This window comes from Scyliorhinus canicula, chromosome 12 (assembly GCF_902713615.1).
Source record: "Scyliorhinus canicula chromosome 12, sScyCan1.1, whole genome shotgun sequence".
NCBI classification, from domain to species: domain Eukaryota; kingdom Metazoa; phylum Chordata; class Chondrichthyes; order Carcharhiniformes; family Scyliorhinidae; genus Scyliorhinus; species Scyliorhinus canicula.
The window spans coordinates 27,898,249-27,914,400 of record NC_052157.1 but is presented as its reverse complement, the minus strand read 5'-3'; the positions used below and the strand labels follow the sequence as shown (position 1 = coordinate 27,914,400).

At 46.6% G+C, this 16,152-nt stretch overlaps 1 protein-coding gene and 1 non-coding gene across 2 annotated transcripts in view; both read right to left on the bottom strand.

Annotated features, from left to right (window-relative positions):
- The window catches only part of LOC119974475 (SHC-transforming protein 1-like), a 117,074-nt gene that overhangs the window by 39,457 nt on the left and 61,465 nt on the right, over nt 1–16,152 (bottom strand).
- trnas-gga lies at nt 13,397–13,484 on the bottom strand. The gene is given in 2 exon segments: nt 13,397–13,432; nt 13,448–13,484. It is a non-coding gene; the product is annotated as a tRNA-Ser (tRNA).

Genomic DNA, 16,152 nt, shown 5'->3' with positions numbered 1-16,152 from the left:
CCGTGGGCCAGGGGTGGGGGATGCAGGGTGCAGGGCAGGTTGAGATTTTAAAAAGCCATTTTAAAAAGCATACTAGATTTTATAGATAAAGAAATAAGAGTACAAAAGCAAAGATGTTTTGCAAGTTTAGAAAACAATGCTTCTGTCTCAACTACAAGAATGTGTCTAATTCTGGATACCACACTTTATGAACAATGTTAGGAGCATTGGAGAGGGTGCAGGAAGGCTTTGTAAGAATGGTTCCAGGGAATCAGACAGCACCAATACGGGTGGCATAAGAAACAACAGTGACACGAGGAAAAGCTGTTTTTCTGAAATGCCGCAAATGATCTGAAATAGAACCATTGAATCCCTGAAGTGCAGAAGGAGGCCATTCGACCCATTGTTCTGCACCAACCCTCTGAAGGAGAACCCTACCTAAGCCCATTCCCCACCCCATCACCACAACCCCAGCCAATCTGCACATCCCTGTACACTAAGAGTATTTTGTATTCCCCTCATGGCCAATCCACCTAACCTGCACATCTTTGGACTGTAGGAGGAAACCGGAGTGCCCGGAGGAAACCCATGCAGACACGGGGAGAACGTGGAGACTCCGCACAGACAGTCACCGAGGCGGGAATTGAACCCGAGTCCCTGACACGGTGAGGCAGTAGTGCTAACCACTGTACCACCATGCCACCCAGAAGGAGGCCATTTGGTCCATCAAGTCTGCACCGACCCTCTGAGAGGGCACCCTCTCTAGGCCCACTCCTCCGCAAATCCGTGATCCCACCTAACCATTGGACACTAAGGGGCAATTTAGCATGGCCAATCTGCCTAATATGCACAGCTTTGGACTGAGGGAGGAAACCGGAGCACTCAGAGGAAACCCACGTAGGCACTGAGAGAACGTGCAAGCTCAACGCAGTCATCCAAAACAAAATTGAACCCAGGCCCCTGGCGCTGTGAGGCAGCAGTGCCACTCTGCCACCGCGCACGACCTGAAAGAGTGGTGGAGGCAGATTCAATCATGGCTTCCAAAAAGGTAATTCTATAAGCACCGAATGAAAGGCTGGAACTTTGGATAGTTGATTTGTTCTTCAGAAAGCTGACAGACATGACAGGCCATATACAAAGAGAACAAAGATCATTACAGCACAGGAACAGGCCCTTCGGCCCACCAAGCCTGCGCAGATCCAGATTCTTTATTTGGACCTACTACTTATTGTCCAAACGTACTGTGTCCCTCCATTCCCCACCCGTTCATGTGTCAATCAAGATACATCTGAAATTTTGCTATCGTGTCTGCCTCCACCACCTCCACTAGCAATGCGTTCCAGGCACCTACTACCCTCTGCATGAAAAACTTTCCCCGCACATCTCCCCTAAACTTTCCCTCTCTCACCTTGAACCTGCGTCCCCTTGTGTTGAGTCTTTCACCCTGGGAAAAAACATCTGACTATTCACCCTGTCTAAACCTCTCGTAATATTGTACACCTCAATCAGAACGCCCCTCAGCCTCTGTCTTTCCAATGAAAACAGTCCGGGTTTATTCAACTTCTCCTCATAGCTAATACCCTCCACACCAGGCAATATCCTGGCAAACCTTCTTTGCACTCTCTCCAAAGAACCCATGACCTTCTGGTAGTGTGGCAACCAGAACGGCGCACAATATTCCAAATGTAGCCTAGCTAAAGTTTTATACAACTGTAACATGACCTGCCAACTCTTGTACTCCGGCCGATGAAGGCAAGCAGGCCGTATGCCTTCTTGACCACGTTATCCACCTGAATTGCCACTTTCATGGAACTATGGACCTGAACACCCAGATCCCCCTGTATGTCAATGTTCCTAAGGTTTCTGCCATTTACTGTATAATTCACCTGAATTTGATCTTCCAAAAATGCATCACCTCACATTTGGCTGGATTGAACTCCATCTACCATTTCTCTGCCCAACTCTCCAATCTATCTATATTCTGCTGTATTCTCTGACAGCTCCCTTCACCGATATTAGTGTCAACTGCAAACTTGCTAATCAGACCATCTACATTTTCCTCCAGATCATTTATATATATTACACCTGTGGTCCGAACACTGGTCCCTATGGAACACCAGAAGTTACAGATCTCCATTCTAAAAAACTCCCTTCCACAGCTACTCTCTGTTGCTAAATTTTTTATCCATCTAGACACCCCGAATCCTATGCAACTTTATCTTTTGTACCAGTCAGCCACGAGGGTCCTTGTCAAACGCCTTGCTAAAGTCCATGTAGACGACATCCACAGCCTTTCCCTCATCAATTCATTTTGTCACCTCCTTCTGCGCTCTAACCACTCTCTGATCCTAAGTGCATACTCTTTAAATAAAAAATCAAGTGAACATGGAGGGTTTTTAGGGCCAAAGTCCCCAGGAGACCCTGTAAAATGCTAACGCATCTTTTAAATTCATCTTGAACTTCATTAGATCTGCAACTTATGGGATGACCCTTTCTATTGAATCTCAGTGCCTCCCTCTGGACACTCAGCTCAAGAGTTAGGCTGTCACTTTGCAGCTACATCAACGTTATAGTGTAACCACTATCTAAGAGAGTTTGAGACTATTAAAAAGCAACAGTATGTGGGTAACATTGCAGTCAACCTTTCTTGACCATCACCAACAGCCCTCAGAACGAAGATGGATGCTGAGGACCCAAAATGCCTGGGAGAGCTAAACTGTCACATGGTGGTTGGGGAGGGAAGGGATGGTCACTGGTATCTTTAGGCAGTCTTTGTCTTCTTCCCAGTCAGGAGAAATCCAAGTGGGAAGATGGACATGGACACAGGGGCCTCAAGCAGGAGGACATGGAAGATTAAGGCTCATAATATTGGTTTATTAAAGATGTTTAGAATATTTTCTTTTAAATTTCTGACCAGCTACAGCTAGACCCCTGGACAGAGTGACAAAGTAGCTCCCTGAAACCCCTATTAGTGTCAAGTGTGGGTGCCTTCCTAATGATGCATTTAGTCTCATCCCCAGAATTTGGAGCCATGGGTCTTGCTACACTTCTGGTGGTAGAGTAATCCATCAGGGATGTAAGTCCCTATTTGTCAATTCACTATGCAGTCTTGTGCATCTATCAGCAGGAATTTGGTCACTCATTGTACTTCAGACCAGGAAGTCAGCAACTCTGTACAAGTTGGTGTCATTACCGCTGACCGGATCACTCAAGGTTTCATTGTCCAAACAGTGATTCACTTATTTAATCCTTGGTTTCAATGACATCAAATAAAATATGATTACTCTTTCTTTGCATCAAGCTATAATCAAATGGGCAGCAGCGAAACAGGCAGGCAGCATGAACAGCTAGAAAACAAATCTTTTCTAATAAAAGTGAAGAGCCTGCAACAATAAAACAGCAGCCCCTTCACGGTGATGCAGTATTATCCGCTATCAATCATCTACAATCTAATCTAAGCTTCGTACCTGCACTGATGCTAGTTTTGTCTGGCTAAAGGGGGCTTATGTATAAAATTTTCCAGCTGTAAGACTTTCCAATTGAAGTATGCAATTTATTATCAGATATCCCTCATCTTCCATGAACTGTGAATAATTCTCAAAAGGAAACCAATTTGAGAGCTGTAAATTAAAATCCAAGAAGTTAACAAAATGCACCTTTCGTACCTTTGTGGTCAACAAAAAGCTTGAATTGATATTATGGCTATTGTTACCTTCATGTAAATTGGAAGCTTAAAAAAAAAATCAATAACAAATTTCCTCCCTCCTTCAGTTCTCTTCCGTACATCACCCACTCTGGGTCATAGCTACTGATCCAGCAACAGCTCATTAATGGAAGCTGATGAAAGTCGAAGGCAATACTCCCACGCCTCCTCTCAATCTTCTTGAAACTCTGCCATAACTAATAGCCACCGAGTCATGACCCTGAGCATCTATTGTAGAACAGAAGCAATTCTCTGTGTGCCTTTTGTGCTCTGTGCCAGTTGTATCAGCAGCGTCTTTTGGGGATATGCAACACAGCATCAACCATTTTTCCTCACAATGGAACACCAACCTACTAACTTCACAGACATATAAAAATAAAGCATTTCTGTAGATGTTGGACTGCAGGGTATTACTATAATGTCCATTTTATTTAGTAAAAAATGAATGTAGATATTTACAAGTGTCCTTTCTGATAATGATGCATCAGACGTGTGCACATTGATGCATCATTTCAACAACAAAAACTTCCTACGTTACATATTACTATAATGTAGTAAAAGACCCTTTGTTATCAGACAAAATTTGACAATGATTTAGAACTGATAAAAACCAAAGCAAAGAGGTTGGTTTTAAGGAGCATCTTAAAGTAAGAAAGCACCATAGAGAAGTAAACATAGTTTGGGAGGCAAAACTGGAGTTTCAGGCCTTGGCAGCTAAAGACATGGCTCCCAATGACCGAGTGACTAAAATTGAGAGTGTTCAACAGATTCGATTTAAAGGAGCACAGATTTCACTGAATCACACAGTGCAGAAGAGGTCTTTCGGCCCATTGGGTCTGCACCGACACGTGAAAAACACCTGAACTACCTACCTAATCCCATTTACCAGCATTTGGCCAATATCCTTGACTGCTATGACGTGCCAAGTACTCATCCAGGTACTTTTTAAAGGATGGGAGGCAACTCGCCTCTACCATCCTCCCAGGCAGTGCATTCCAGACCATCACCAACCTCTCGGTAAATAGCTTTTCCTCACACCCTCCCTAAACCTCCTGCCCCTCACCTTGAACCTGTGTCCCCTGTTGACCCTTCAACTAAGGGGAACAGCCGTTCCCTGTCCATGCCCCTCATAATCTTGTAGACCTCGATCAGGCCACCCCTCAGTCTTCTCTACTCCAATGAAAACAATCCAAGCCTATCCAACCTCTCTTCATAACTTAATGTTCCATTCCAGGCAACGTCCTGGTGAACTGCCTCTGCACCCCCTCCAGTGCAATCACATCCTTCCTATAATGTGGTGACCAGAATTGCACACAGTACTCCAGCTGTGGCCTCACCAAAGTTCTATGTAACGCCATCATGACCTCCCGGCTTTTGTAATCTCCATGCCCCGATTGATAAAGGCAAGTATCCAAAATGCCTTTTTCACCAACCTATTAACCTGCCCTTCTGCCTTCAGAGATCCTTGGATAAACACGACAAGGTCCCTTTGTTCCTCAGAAACTCTGAGTGTCATGCCGTTCATTGAATACTTCCTTGTCACATTACTCCTTCAAAGTGTATCACCTCACACTTTTCAGGGTTAAATTCCATCTGCCACTTAATCCACCCATCTGACCATCCTGTTTATATCTTCCGGTAACCCAAGACACTCAACCTCACTGTTAACCACCCGACCAATCTTTGTGTCATCCACAAACTTACTGATCCTACCCCCACTAAGAAGTCTCACATCACCATGTTAAAGGCCAACAGGATTATTTGAAATCACAAGCTTTTGGAGCGCTGCTCCTTCACCCCGATCCCCCCCCCCCCCCCCCACACATAGTCATCTATCCCCTTTTTTTTAATGAAACATTTTATTGAGGTATTTGTGGTTTTGTAACAATAACAGAAGAAACAGTATAAATACAAATATATATATATTTTTTAAGTATTCTGTATCAGATCACTTAAAATTTTTTTTTTAAGAATACCTAATTATTTGTTTCCAAATAAGGGGCAATTTAGAGTGGCCAATCTACCGATCCTGCACATCTTCTGGGTTGTGGGGGTGAAACCCACGCACACACGAGGAGAATGTGCAAACTCCACACGGACAGTGACCCAGGGCCGGGATTCAAACCCGGGTCCTCAGCACCGTAGGCAGCAATGCTAACCAGTGCGCCACAGTGCTGCCCTACATACAAATATAAACATAGTACAAAGGCCGTCTTCCTCCCTCACAGGTCCCACCTTTCTTACACACTAATCTAAACGAAACAACCCCCCCCCCCCACTCTGCTGACAGTTAAACCTCCATGGGTCCACTCCCCCCTCTGCTGACAGTTAGCGTAGAACAGGACAGCACAGAACAGGCCCTTCGGCCCTCAATGTTGTGCCGAGCAATGATCACCCTACTCAAACCCACGTATCCACCCTATACCCGTAACCCAACAAACCCCCCCCCCCCCAACCTTACTTTTTAGAACACTACGGGCAATTTAGCATGGCCAATCCACCTAACCCGCACATCTTTGGACTGTGGGAGGAAACCGGAGCACCCGGAGGAAACCCACGCAGACACGGGGAGGACGTCGTGCAGACTCCGCACAGACAGTGACCCAGCCGGGAACCGAGCCTGGGACCCTGGAGCTGTGAAGCATTTATGCTAACCACCATGCTACCCTGCTGCCCCCCATGGAGTTAAACCTCCATGGGTCCACTCCCCCCTCTGCTGACAGTTAAACCTCCATGGGTCCACTCCCCCCTCTGCTGACAGTTAAACCTCCATGGGTCCACTCCCCCCTCTGCTGACAGTTAAACCTCCATGGGTCCACTCCCCCCTCTGCTGACAGTTAAACCTCCATGGGTCCACTCCCCGCCCCCCCCCCCCCCCCCCCCCCCCCCCCTCTGCTCCATAAACCCCTTTAGCTCCTTTGCCATTGCTGGCACCCTGTCTGTTCTTGAGCTCAACCAGTCTAGCTCCAGGTCAATGACTGTGTTGAAGTCGTCCCCCCAGACCAGCTTATATGACTCCAGGTCTGGGACCTTCCCCAACATCCTTCTCATAAACTCCACATCATCCCAATTTGGCACATAGACATTCACAAGCACCAGTGGCAGCCCTTCCAGCTTCCCACTTACCATGATGTACCGACCTCCCACATCCACAACTATTCTTCCCTCCTCGAATGACACTCGCTTATTCATCAGGATCGCGACCCCTCTAGTCTTAGAGTCCAGCCCCGAATGAAATCCTGCCTAACCCATCCCTTCCTTTGTCTAGTCTGATCGATTACCCCAAGATACGTCTCCTGTAACATTGCCACGTCTGCCTTCAAACCCCTCAAGTGCGCGACGCGCGTGCTCTCTTAGCCGGCCCATTTAGCCCTCTAACGTTCCACGTGATCAGCCAAGTCAGGGGGCTTCTCGCCCCCCACCTCCGCTGATCAGCCATCACCATTTCTGGGCCAGTCTCCAGCCCGCGCCCCACTCACCTACAGGCCCGCCCCCAGGCAGCCTCCGTTCCCGACCTCCCTTTTGTCCCCCAGCAAAAGTCCCTCCCCTGCCAGCAGAACAGTCGCCCCAGTAACAGCACAGTAAAAACAGCTCCGTTCAACAAGCAGAACATCTGCTCACCCCCCACTGAGCTTCCGTGAGCCAGCCTGCCCAGCTAGCTTGGTAGCCCCGCCCATGGCGCCAAGCATTTTCCCGCCTATTGTTTCCCCCTTCTTCTTGAAGAGAGTCGAATTTACTTGGTTGAATCCCACTCTTCTGCCACATCCGCATTCAGGTTTTGGTAAATGCGCAGGTTGCTGTTCTCCCACTTACAGCTCCATGTCTGCTTGGTGTAGAAAATGCTCCTTATCCAGGAACCTGTGTAGTCTCACCACCATCGCCCTCGGGGAGGGGAGGGGGGGGGGGGGGGGGGGGGGGTCGCCGCCTATATACGGCTTCTTCGCTAGTGTTCTGTGCGCCTTGTCCACCTGCAAGGGTCGGGTGAACGCCCCATCCCCCATTAGCTTCTCGAGCATACCTGCTAGTTATGTCCTTGCATCCGCTCCTTTGAATCCCTCCGGGAGACCAATGATCCTCAAGTTCTGCCGATGGGGCTTATTTTCTAGGTCCTCTACTTTCTCCTGGAGCCTTTTCTGCTGGTCTCTCAGCATCCCCACCTCCACCTCCATTGCTGTTTGGTGCTCCTAGTGCTCGGTCAGTGCCTTCTCCACTTTCTGGATCACCCGATCTTGAGCATCCAATCTCTGTTCCATCTGAGCAATCGATTCCCTAATCGGGTTCCACCATCATACCGGTACCAAAGAAGAATCAGGCAACGTGCCTCAATGACTACCGTCCGGTGGCCCTGACTTCAGTCGTAATGAAGTGCTTCGAGAGATTGATCATGAAGCGCATCACCTCCATACTCCCGGAACGCCTTGATCCACTGCAATGCGCATACCGTTGCAACCGGTCCACATCAGACGCCATTTCCCTGGCCCTACACTCATCCGTAGAACATCGCGAAAACAAGGACTCCTAGATCAGACTCCTATTTATTGATTACAGCTCTGCCTTCAACACCAAAATCCCAGCCAAGCTCATATCAAAACTCCAAAACCTAGGACTTGGCTCTCCACTCTGCAACTGGATCCTCGATTTTCTGACCAACAGACTACAATCAGTAAGAATGAACAACAACACCTCCTCCACAGTAGTTCTCAACACCGGGGCCCCGCAAGGCTGCGTACTTAGCCCCCTACTCTCCACCCTGTACTTTCTGTACTCCATTAATACCGCCGCTGATTTGCTTTCTTTGTACTTGCTAAAAGCCTCTCTTTCCCTTCTCATTGTATCCTGAAAATCTCTGGCCATCTATGGTTCTTTGAGCTTATTACTCCTCCCCATCACCCTAGGGGGAACATGTACCCTCCCCATTTCCTTTTTGAATGCCCCCCCTGCTCATCTGTAGATTTCCCCATAAGTAGCTGTTCTCAGTCTCCCTGACCAGATCCTACCTTATTTTAGTAAAATCTGTTCTCCCCCAAACCAAAACTTTTGGGTTTTTTTGCAACTAGTAGTCTATTTGGATGGTTGCACAGCCAGAGGAGATTATGGAGGGAGGGATCAAGGGTCCAGATTCTCTGTTCTGGGGCCAAATTGCACCTGCCGGCGCAGAATCACTCCTGATCTCCACTGGCTATGTAAGTCTCTTTCCTTTACCACGCTAATGTTTGCATGGGGAGAGCTCACTGGATCCCATTGGAATCCCAGTATTTGCCTGCCATATTGTGCAGGTGGCCCAATATCAAGGTCCGACGGTGGGTCTGCCTCCCCCCCACAATGGGTGGGGACATCTTGGTTTAATGGGTGATAAAGAAGCACCATCTTTGGCTGGGACGAGGGTTGTGACCCTGGATGATTGTATGTCATGATGAGCCTCCCTGCTCAACGCAACATTGACCTTTACTTGACTGTATGTCAGTGCTTCGTGATTTTATCTAGATTCATTTACTTGTGTAAATTCAACCCGTCTCCAGAACAATTGGGCAGTTTGTTTTGAACCGTAATCCCATATTTTGAAAAAAAATTAATTCATTTGTTAATTTTATAACTTTTATTGTGGGCTGAAATCTCCCACAAGTAAATTTTGTAAAGACTCAAACCATTGCCTTTGGCCCCGCCTGAAATTTCATCTTCTAGCCAACAACTCGATCCCTCTCCATGGAAACTGTCTGAGGCTGAAGTTCACAACCTTGGTGTCAGGGTTGATATCGCGATGAACCTCTGGTCACACATTTGTGCCATCACCTAAGACTGCCTGTTTTCACCTCTAGCGTCCTCGTACTTTACCCCTGCTTCAGTTCATCATCTGCTGAAACCTAAACAACGCCTTTGTTACATACAAACTCGCAGTAGGCCACTCAGCCCCTCGAGCTTGCACCACCATTCAACAAGGTCATGGCTGCTCTGATTGTAATTGCACATTCCTGCCTACCCCCCTACCTTAAAAATATTCAAATGTTCCATTGAGGAAGCTGGTTTCCTGAGGGGCTGGTTTCACTGAGGGGCTGGTTGAGCACAGGGCTAAGTAGCTGGCTATTAAAGCCGACCAAGGCAGGCCAGCAGCACAGTTCAATTCCCGTACCAGCCTCCCCGAACAGGCACCGGAATGTGGCGACTAGGGGCTTTTCACAGTAACTTCATTTGAAGCTTACTTGTGACAATAAGCGATTTTCATTTTTTCATTTCAGGAAGCGACATGCAAAGACTCACGACTCTTTGAAAGAATAGATTTTTCCTCATCTCTGTTTAAAAATAAATGAATGACCCTTTACTTTAAACAGTAACAGTTCCAGATTCTCCCACATCCACTTTGTCAAGACCCCTCAAGATTTTATATGGTTTGATCAATTTTCCTCTTACTCTTCAAAATTCCCGTGAAATTTTTTTTATTTAAAAAAAATTAATTTAGAGTACCCAATTCATTTTTTTTCCAATTAAGGGGCAATTTAGTGTGGCCAATCCACCTAGACTGCACGTCTTTGAGTTGTGGGGGCGAAACCCACTCAAACAGGGGAGAATATGCAAACTCCACACGGACAGTGACCCAGGGCCAGGATCGACCAAGAGCCAGGATCAAACCTGGGACCTCGGCGCCGTGAGGCAGCAGGGCTAACCCACTGTGCCACCGTGCTGCCCTAAAATTCCGGTGAATAAGAGCCTAACCTGTCCAACCTTTCTTCATAAGAAAACCTGCCCATTCCTTGTATTAGTCCAGTTAACCTTCTCTGAACTGTTTCTAACGCGTTTACATCTTTCCTTAAATAAGGAGACCAGTACTGTACACAATGGCTAACTGACAGAAGACAAAGAGTTGGGATAAGAGGGGCATTTTCAGGATAGCAACCTGTAATTAGTGGAGTCCCACAGGGATCAGAGCTGGGCCACAATTATTTACAATATATATTAATGACTTGGACGATGGAAGTGAATGTTTTATTGCCAAGTTTGTGAATGACACAAAGATAGATGGGAAGGCAAGTGGTGAGGATGACACAAAGGGCTGGATTCTTCGGCCGTGCCCACTGCAAGATGGCCATGGACGGGATGAGGACCATATAAAGGTCCGTTGACCTCGGGCAGGAATTTCCGGTTGCCGGGCAGGAGCGGCCGAAGAATTCCACCCAAAGAGTCTACAGAGGGATATAGACAGGTTAGGAGTAGACAAAAACTTGGCAGATGGAATATAATGTCGGAAAATGTGAATTTATGCACTTTGGTAGAAGAATAAAGGAGCTGAACATTACTTAATGGAGAAAGACTGCAGAAAACTGCAGCACAGAACGATTTGGGAGTCCTCATGTATAAATCACAAAAAGCTAGCATGTACGTTCAGCAGGTAATAGGGAAGGCAAATGGAATATTGGCTTTTATTTCAAAGGGAATGGTTTATAAAAATAGGGAAGTCTTGTTAAAACTATGCAGGGCACTAGTTAGACTATACCTGAAATACTGTGAACAGTTTTGGTCCCCTGATCCAGGGAAAGATATATTGGATTGGAGGTAGTCCAGAGAAGGTTTTCTTAACAGGAAAGGTTAAGTGGATTGGGACTGTACTCATTGGAGAAGAATGAGCAGCGGTCTTATTGAGGGATATAGGTTCTCAGGGTGCTCGACAGGGTAGATGCTGAGAGGTTGTTTTCCCTTGTGGATGAGTCTAGAACCAGAGGGTGTAATTTCAGAATAAGGGGTCGTCTATTTAAAGGCAGAGATGAGGAGGAATTTATTTTCTCAGAGGGTAGTAAATCTGTGACATTCTTTACCACAGGAGAGCTTTCGAGGCTGTCGTTAAGTATGTTCAAGGCAGGGCAGCACGGTGGCCTAGTGGTTAGCACAACCGCCTCACAGCGCTGAGGTCCCAGGTTCGATCCCGGCTCTGGGTCACTGTCTGTGTGGAGTTTGCACATTCTCCCCGTGTCTGCGTGGGTTTCACCCCCACAACCCAAAGATGTGCAGAGTAGGTGGATTGGCCACGCTAAATTGCCCCTTAATTGGAAAAAATAATTGGGTAATCTAAATTTATAAAAAAAAAGTATGTTCAAGGCTGAGATAGGCAGATTTTTGATCAGCAAGGGAATCAAGGGTTATGGGGATAAGTGAGTTAAGGATTATATCAGATCAGTCATGATCTCATTGAGTGGAAAAGCAGACAAGATGGGTCTTATGGTCTAACTCTTCTGACTGATCCTTCCGCCAAAACAACCGAGCTCCCGAACAAATAAATGCGCAGATTTGTTACCGGTCTTTAAAATAGTCACACAACTAATAATCACACAATTAAAGCAGCTTGAAGGGCAGCCGGGTGGCGCAGTGGGTTAGCCCTGCTGCCTCACGGCGCTGAGGTCCCAGGTTCGATCCCGGCTCTGGGTCACTGTCCGTGTGGAGTTTGCACATTCTCCCCGTGTTTGCGTGGGTTTCGCCCCCACAACCCAAAGATGTGCAGGGTAGGTGGATTGGCCACGCTAAATTGCCCCTTAATTGGAAAAAAATGAATTGGGTACTCTAAATTGTAAAAAAAAAACGCAGCTTGCAAACTACAATGAACAGGGGGGGAGAAAGTTTAAATTTTATATGGTGTAATTAAAAATAGAAATTGCAGCATATAAGAAAATCAAATGTGAGGTTATTATAGCCATATAGTCTTAGTCACAGCTATTGCCATTATAAGTTACATTTATTCTGAACTCCCTTCAATGACTTTTAACCTTGATTTAGGGAGAGAGATAAAACTGTCACTGTTCAAATGGCCTCCGTATATTACAGCTTTCACAGTCCTGAAGTGTAATGCGGCTTTCGTGTGAACCCTATAATGTAGCTCTTAACATACAAGTTTAAATCATTTCACCAAATAATGGGTTTGCTGAGCAAAACGTAACACCTCCATAATCTACTTGAAAATAGATAGCCAAGGGGCAGCACAGTGGCGCAGTGGTTAGAACTGCTGTCTCACAGCATCGAGGTCCCAGGTTCGATCCTGGCTCTGGGTCACTGTCCGTGTGGCGTTTGCACATTCTCCCCATGTTTGCGTGGGTTTCGCCCCCACAACCCAAAGATAGAACATAGAACAGTACAGCACAGAACAGGCCCTTCGGCCCTCGATGTTGTGCCGAGCAATGATAACCCTACTCAAACCCACGTACCCACCCTATACCTGTAACCCAACAACCCCCCCCCCCAACCTTACTTTTTAGGACACTACGGGCAATTTAGCATGGCCAATCCACCTAACCCGCACATCTTTGGACTGTGGGAGGAAACCGGAGCACCCGGAGGAAACCCACGCACACACAGGGAGGACGTGCAGACTCCGCACAGACAGTGACCCAGCCGGGAATCGAACCTGGGACCCTGGAGCTGTGAAGCATTTATGCTAACCACCATGCTACCGTGCTGCATATGGAGCACATGGAGCATATGGACCATATACATATGGTCTCTTCCCCCTAAAGCCCCAACATCTATTCAACAGCTATAATCCGAAGACATTGAAATGAAAAATGAAAATCGCTTATTGTCACGAGTAGGCTTCAATGAAGTTACTGTGAAAAGACCCTAGTCGCCACATTCTGGCGCCTGTCCGGGGAGGCTGGTACAGGAATGCTGCTGGCCTGTTTGAAAAGCCAGCGATTTAGCCGAGTGGGCTAAACCAGCCCCTAAAATGGAAGGGGGGCTTCCTTCGAGCCGGAATTGAACCAGCGACCTAAGGATGTCAGTTTTAATCATCTCCAGTCCTCCGCTCTACCAGCTGAGCTATCGAAGGAGAGGCCACTTTGGCTTCCTCAAAGGAGTTGGGCAACAGAGCACTAAATATATGACCCATCCATCACCACCTGTATATTAATTTTCATACTGAACACCCTTTGGATAAGAGTCGCAGGAGACATTGTGTCCCGAGGTATGACCAATGTCAATAGCAACAGTAGGCCATTCAGCCCCTCGAACCTGTCCCGCCACTCAATTAGATCATGGCTGATGCTGTGGCCTATCAAGTACCTGCCTTTGGCCCATATCCCTTAATATTTTTACTTAACAAAAATCTTAGACTTAAAATTAACAACTGTTCCAGCTTCAACTGCTGTTTGTGGGAGAGAATTCCAAACCTCTAAGACCCTTTGAGTGAAGAGGTTCTTTCTAGCATCTCTCCTGAATGGTCTGGACCATGCCCCCTAGTTTTAGAATCTCCAGCCAGTGGAAATCTTTATCCACCGTGCCTTTCCATGGTAAGATCTTTAATACCACGATCAGAGATCACCCCCTGGTCTTCTAAATTCTAGCGAAAACCGGTCTAATGAGTGTTCTGCCCCCATTCTGTAATTCAGCACAGTATAAAAACACAGAAAGAGGCCTTTCGGCCCATCACACTAGTAAGAAGTCTTACAACACCAGGTCAAAGTCCAACATGTTTGCCTCAAACACCAGCCCCCGGAGCACCGCTCCCCCCCCAGGTACATTCCTCACCTGAGGAAGGAGCAGTGCTCCGAAAGCTAGTGTCTGAAACAAACATGTTGGACCCCAACCTGGTGTTGTAAGACTTCTTACTGTGCTCACCCCAGTCCAACGCCGGCATCTTCACATCATCACACTAGCGCCAGCCTTTTGAAAGGGTATCCACTCCAGTTTGTCCCACACAGCCGCAAGCGTCTCCTTTCTCCAATACACTCAGATGTGTAAGGTAGGTGGATTGGCCACGCTAAATTGCCCCTTAATTGAAAAAAATGGATTGGGTACATAGAACATATAATGCAGAAGGAGGCCATTCGGCCCATCTCATCTGCACCGACCCACTTAAGCCCTCACTTCCACCCTATCCCAAGAACCCCTCTTAACTTTTTTGGACACAAATGGCAATTTAGCATGGCCAATCCACCTAACCCGCACATCTTTGGTCTGTGGGAGGAAACCCACGCAGACACGGGGAGAATGTGCAGACTCTGCACAGACAGTGACCCAGCGGAGAATCGAACCTGGGACCCTGGCAACTGTGAAGCCACAGTGCTAGCCAGTTGTGCTACGTGCTGCCCTCTGGTACTCTAAATTTATTTAAAAAAAGAAAGAAAATAGATAGCCCAGTCTCCTCAACCTGTCTTGCCAGTCGGGAAGAGCATGGGCCTCGCATCTGACATGCGTGGGCGACTTGAAAGCTACATTTTGGGGAATAGTGCTCAAAATAACACTCACTGAATTAGACAAATATTCCAAAATCACTGTTTAATGATTTATGTCCAATTACTTTGCAGTGGTGACACTACAGTTAAGGCTGAGTATAGCACCAAAATGATCTGCAGAACACAAAGCTGAAATAGTTTGCACTGAAGAACAGCAAGCAACATGTGAATTACAATGTTGCACCACAGCCGTCTCTGTAGCAGGTTACACGGCAGCGTAACAAATCTTAGTATACCCAGAGTAAACATGGTGAGCGTAGTTTGCATTGTAAACGCCAATTTTTACCTGCAAATTTTTAAAATGTATGTCGCTGCACGTTCTTATTTTGTAATTGGCTCACCAATCATATCATCTCCCCAATCGCAGCTTTCCTTCACAAGAATGATCTTCATAAAAGATCCATCATAAAAACTCCCCAAATCATATTGCCACTAAAAAGACTGATACAGGTTAGCACTGTTGCCTCACCGCAAGAGACCTGGGCTCAATTCCGGCCTCGGGTGACCGCTTGTGTAGTTTGCACATTCTCCTCGTGTCTGTGTGGGTTTCCTCCGGGTGCTCCAGTTTCCTCCCACAGTCCAAAGACGTGCAGGTTAGGTGGGGTTATGGGGGTAGGGCGGGAGAATGGCCTAGCTAAGGTACTCTTTCAGAAGGTTGGTGCAGACTCGATGGGCCGAATGACCTCCATCTGCAGTGTAGTGATTCTATGGTACAGGTGACATGATATTCCTCCATTTCATATCCCCAAAAAATAAAAATCTCATTCACACTTTTAAAAATATAGTTTTGTAAACACGTAGTCCAGGGAAAGAAGAATAGATTGCGAACTTAGCCATCTGACCTTAACAACTCACCAGCAACTTTTGATTATACAGTCTGATGTCCTCTGCTTGACCCAGACCCAATCTCAAGATAACTCCGTCGCAATACAACATGGCCCAGATTGAGCCACTTTACTCCAGTGAGCAACGCAATAAAAGCTCTTGCACATAGAAACCCAATCAGTACCAACTGATGGTGCCCTCTGAATTACTAAGTAACTAAGTAAGCTAGCAGGGTGCTCCCAGGCCACATGAATATTTTACTTGCTCCCGGAGCTGAATCCTGTCTTAAGTGGTCCAAAGTCTTAAGTACTCAAAGTCACTGAAAAACTGGTGGATGAACTATTTTAAAGAATGAACCTATTGTACTGTTACATATCGTATCTATTGTCATCATTTGGCTTTGTGATGATTATATTTCCTAGTTACGTAATTGCCACA